This window comes from Artibeus jamaicensis, unplaced genomic scaffold (assembly GCF_021234435.1).
Source record: "Artibeus jamaicensis isolate MK-2021 breed Jamaican fruit bat unplaced genomic scaffold, CSHL_Jam_final contig_722, whole genome shotgun sequence".
Lineage (NCBI taxonomy): Eukaryota > Metazoa > Chordata > Mammalia > Chiroptera > Phyllostomidae > Artibeus > Artibeus jamaicensis.
In genome coordinates, this window is record NW_026521937.1 from 61,693 (window position 1) to 67,692 (window position 6,000).

Below are 6,000 nucleotides of genomic sequence, written 5' to 3' on the forward strand. Positions count from 1 at the left end.
TTTATAGATTTTGATCTTCTTCTACTTTTTAAATAAGATCCTTTAACATTTCATATAATAAGGCCTGGGTGATGGTGAACTCCTTTAACTTGACCTCATTTGGAAAGCACTTTATCTGCCCATCCATTCTAAATGATAGCTTTGCTAGATAGAGTAATCTTGGATGCAGGTTCTTGCTTTTCATGACTTTGAATACCTCTTTCCAGCCCCTTCTTGCCTATAAGATTTCTTTTGAGAAATCAGCTGAAAGTCTTACAGGAATTTTTTTGTAAGTAGCTGTCTCCTCTCTTGCTGCTTTTAAGATGACCTCCTTATCTTTAATCTTGGCTAATGTAATTATGATATGCCTTGCTGTGTGCTTCATGAATCCAACTTTTTTGAGACTCTCTGAGCTTCCTGGACTTCCCAGAAATCTATTTCCTTTGGCAGATTAGGGAAGTTCTTATTCAGTATATTTTCTCATAAGTTTTCAATTTCTCATTTTTCCTCTTCTCCTTCTGGCACCCTTATGATCAGGGTGTTGGAATGTTTAAAGTAGTCCCAGAGGTTCCTAAACCTCTCTTCAGTTTTTTGAATTCTTGTTTCTTCATTCTTTTCTGGTTGAAAGTGTACTCCTTCCTTCCTTCTCCAAATTGTTGATTTATGTTCTGATTTCCTTCCCTTCACTGTTTGTTCCTTGGGTATTTTTCTTTATTTTATTTTGCATAGTGTTCACTCTTTCCCTGTATTTTGCAATGATCCTCAATCAATTCTCTGAGCAGTCTGGCTACCAGTGTTTTGAAGTTTTCATTTGATAGGGTGGCTATGTCCTCATTGCTTAGTTGGGTTTTTTTTTCTGGAGTTATGATCTGTTTTTTTCATTTGGGGCATATTTCTTTGTTTTAGTGCACCTGTTACATTGTAAAGGGTGGAGCCTTATATGTTCACCAGCGTGGGGCTACTCACTTCACTGCATTTTGGCATAGTCTAGATGAATGTTTCTTCTTTAACTCACTGGTGATTGGACTTCCATGGAGTTCAATTTTCTGGCAGTTCTGGTTGTTTTCTTGTTTTTAACTTGGTTGTCTTTCTTTTGATTTTGCAAGATTCCTCTTGGCTGGAAGTCTTTATTCCAATGCAATCCTTATGAAAATACCAGTGAAGTATTTCACATATATAGAATAAACATTTCAAAAATTTTTATGGAACCATTGATGACCCTTAATAACCTCAGCAATTTCCAGAAAGAAGAACAAGTTATGAGGGATCACAATACCTGATATCAAACCATATCACAAGGCCACTGTAATCTGGTCTTGGCATAAGAACAGACACATATTTCAGTGGAACAGAATAGGAACCCCAGAAATGAACCCATGTCTCTATGGTCAATTAATATTCAACAAAGGGGGCAGAAATATAAAATGGAGTAAAAATAGTCTATTCAACAAATGGTGTTGGAAGATATGAACAACTACATGCAAAAAAAAATTAATTCTACTACCAATTACATCAAGCACAGAAATAAACTCAAAATTGGTAAAAGACTAAAATATAAGTCACAACACCATAAAAGTCTGGAAGAACACAGGCAGAAAAATCTTAGATATTCCATGCAACAATATGTTTACCAGTATGTCCTCTAGTGCAGGGAATATAAAGGAAAAAATGAACAAATGAGACTTATTCAAAATAAAAAACTTCTCTATGGCTAAAGAAAACATCAGCAAAATGAACAGGAAACCAACTGTATGGGAAAACATATTTGTCAATGATACCTTGGACAAGGGTTTGATATCTAAAATATATAAAGAACTCACATAATTCCACTCCAGGAAGAGAATTCAATTAAAAAATGGGCAAAGAATGTGAACAGACACTTCTCAAAGGAGGACATACAGAGGACCCAGATATTTATGAAGGGGTGCTCAGCATCACTATCCCTCAGAGAGATGCAAATTAAAACCACAATGAGACATCACTTCACACTGGTCAGAATGGCCATCATAAAGTAACACCAAGTGCTAGTGAGGTTGTGGAGAAAAGGGAACCCTAATACACTGTCAGTGGGAATGGAGACTGGTGTAGCCACTGTAGAAAACAGCATGGATTTTTTTCAGATAACTGAAAATGGAACTCTCTTTTGACCCAGCAATTCCACTGCTGGGATTATATGCTAAGAATCCCAAATCACCAATTAAATAGAACCTATGCACTGCAATGTTCATAGCAGCACGATTCACAATAGCCAAGTGTTAAAAGAAACCTAAGTGCCCATCAGTAAATGAGTGGATCAAAAAACTATGGGACATTTACACAATGGAATACTAGATAGCAAAGAGAAAGAAGGAGCTCCTACCCTTTGTGACAGCAGGGATCAAGCAGGAAAGCATTATTCTAAGTGAAATAAGCCAGGTGGTGAAAGACAAACACAGTATGATCTCACCTATAAGTGAAACCTAGTCAACAAAATAAAACAAGTGAGCAAAATGTAACCAGAGATAATAAAATAAGGAACAAATGGATAGTAAAACAGAGGGCATGGATAACAGGAGAAAGAAGGGAAAAGTCATCAACTAACAAGGATAAAAGACCTATGGACAAAGCCAAATTTCTATAGAATAAAGGGTGGGAGGTAGGAGTGGGAGTGGTGGGGAAGTATGGGGAGGATAGTCAAGAAAACAGTGCTTGAACAAAAAAAAAATAGAAAAAGAAAAAAATCACTGAAGCCAAAAAAAAGTAAAATAGATATTTTACACCATCAAAATACAAAAGTATTTTCTGTTGGATAAAATCAAGAGTGACTCCCATAGAATAAACTAGCATAAAAATGAAAGAGAATCAAAAGTAAAAAACATAAAAAAAGAATATACTCTTTTTCTTAATACTCTGTTTTTATAGTTAATTTTGGTGCCATCGCTTTTTGGGTTCATCAGGGTGATAACATCATTCCCTTCTCCCTCGGCAGAGGCTCTTCATCTTTGTCCCAGGGCAGTTTTCCTGTCCCCATGGTGTTGGGTGGAAGGCCTGACCCTCCTGGACCAGAGGATGAGATAACCTCATCCCCTGAGCCTGTATCCTCTAGGATCTATTAACAGAGGCAGGCTGCTGACTTTTTAACTGCCCTTAGGGTCATTCTTTCCTTTCCTTGAAGATTTTTGCATGAAAAAGTAGAAATGTTAAAATTTATTATAGAAATATGGTGTTGCTGCATTATTTATTGATGAGGAGAATTTGGTTAGATGACCAGATCTGAATGTGAAAGTAATGGTTGAGGAGTGCATACTTTTGTTTGAAATGAGCCAGATCACTCTATTGCTCTGCCCTGTGGAATCCTAGAAGTCAGCTCTTTATTTCAACTGTCAGGCATGTGGGCCCTCAGTAGGTCCTATACCTACAATCTTTTTGGCAAATATTTTTCCAGCCAACTCTTGATGGATATTCTACTCAGAACACTCTCTCATTTTTGGCAACATGGATAGGTTGAGTAGTTTCCAGATCTTTAAGCTCCTATTCCTTAAAAAAAATTTATTGTTGTTGAGACTTCTCACTTCTTTGTCTCTCAGTTGTCCCACTTCTTTTCCCTTTGCTCACCCTCACCCATCTCCCCCCACTTTCACAGTCAATTACCCCCATTGTCCATTTCCATGAGTCCTCTATTCAAAGTTCCTATTCCATTTTGGTTAACAATTACTTTTTCAATTTGTCTTTCTTTTTTCTCATTTTATTATAAGTATGAAGGAGAAACCAAGCCATGACTTTAACAATTTCCTTAAAATCTTCTCAGCTAAACATCTAAGTTTATCATTTACAAGTTCTAATTTTCAGAAAACACTAGACACAATTTTCCAAAATTCTTTGACACTTTCTAATCACTTTATATGTGAGTTAATTCTCCGTCAGTTTCCAATAACATGTTTCTCATTTCCACCTGAGACTTTACCAGAAGCACCTTTAATGTTTATATTCCTATCACCATTTTTTATGATGATATACATATATCTCTAACACAATAGAAGCTTCTCTATAGCTGTCTTCTTTTTGAGATCTTACCAGAACACCTTTAACATCTATATTTCTACCAACAGTGTCTCTAAGAAAATCAAGGATTTTTGTAATATGCACCTCAAAACTCTTTCAGTCTCTACCTATTACTCAGTTCCAAAGTTATTTCCACACTTTTAGTTATTATTTACAGCAGCACCCATTCCCTAGTTCCAAACTGTTTATTAGTTTGCTCGGGCTGCCATAACAAATTACCACAGACTGAATGGCTGAAATGCCAGAAATTTATTTTGTTATAATTCTAGAGATTATAAGTCTCATATGCAGGGGTCATCAGGTTTAGTTCCTTCTAAAGTCCCTCTCCTTGGCTGATAAATTGTTTTCTTCTCTCTGTGTCTTTAAATGGTCTTCCCTCTATGTATGCATGTGTATGTTCTAATTTCCTTCTCTTATAAAGATAGCAGTTTTATTGGGTTAGGGTTCAACTTTTAACTCAATTGCTTTCTTTTTTGAAATTAATTAATTTTATAAAGCTGTAGCCTAAATGATTAGGAAACAGAAGAGAAAAGACATACTGATTTCCCTCCAGAGTAATAAGTCAGCTTTTCTTTGGGGATTCCTTGATATCTGTAGTGTCTTCAAATCTCAAATTTGGAAGGGAGAATTTTAGATATGAAGGAAGGAAAAGGGGATTCAGGGGCCTCAACATTCAGTATGAGGAATTCCTTTCACTTATCCCAAATTTAGCCTGGCTGTTGGAGCTCAGGAGGCCTGTGAGGGGTCGAGGATAGGGTCCTGCACTGCAGGCATGGTGTCTGGGCCTGGTTTCTGGCCTCGGGGCTGTCCTGGGTTGTGACTGCTTTCTGACCCCTTGAGAAACTAGCCGCCTCTCCTTTCCCATCAACTCATATCTTTGGCCTGTGCGTCATCTACCTGGAAAGTATGTTAGCTTGGGAACGTCCTGACTCTAAGGGAAGAGATAAACTTTGTAGGTCAAGGAAGTGAGCTACGTGCCAGAAGTCTTCTCCTTTGTTCTCCTTTGTACTCAAGATTGTATATAAGCCAGAAGACTGCACAATAAACTTGCCTTATGCCAGCAGAGCATTTGGTGCTCTCCTTTATTCAGTCCCTCGCTCAGCCTCACGACCACCCTTGCTGCAGCGGGCTGCGGCACCTGGCCACCTCCATTACCCCCTATATCAGCACCTTGTGTTTTGAGTCAAAGAACAGTTTTACTTAATTTCTCTAGAAATTATATTTCAGGTATCTTATGGGTCATTGCTACATATTCTAGAGACCTTCAGAACACTTACAAACTTGTTATTTTTGAATTCTGCCTCTCAGCCTCCTGCTATGGTAGCTGGATGTAATGTTCAAGTTGAATTGCCTGACTTTTCTTTATTCTTCCTCTCTGTGGACCTGTAGGCTTTAAGTTTCTCCATCTACAAATTACTTATGTTTCCTTCATTTCATTTTTTCTATATGATTTCAGATGTGTCCAAGTTTCATGAAATATAGGGTTTATGATCCATTCCATTATATATATAATATCTTTGCATAGATATGAGGAGGTTATCAAAGGTCCTGATAACATTACTTGTACAATTTTCCCCAATTTCATTCATTGCATTTAGGTAACATGTTCTTTATTTTCTTTGATACAGAATAGGATGATAGCCTTTTTTTTGTCTTTATTAACATTTTTGTTTGTTGGTTTTAAAGTTTTTAAAGGCTTGTTCTGTAGATTTTTAAGATAGATTTTGTAATATTTTATCATGATTAGATTCAGGTTATTTAGCAAGAATACTACACAACAGATGCTGTGTACTTTTAGGTGCATCACTTTGCAAGTCACATGATATCAATTTCATTGTCATTGATATACATTTTGATTTCTTCATTAAGGTGGTGTCTGACTTTATCCAAATTTCATTTACACCTTAGTTGACAAGGAAATAAGGTTGGCTGTACAATTATCCTGTATTTCAAATTTCACCCAATAGTTCACATTCATTA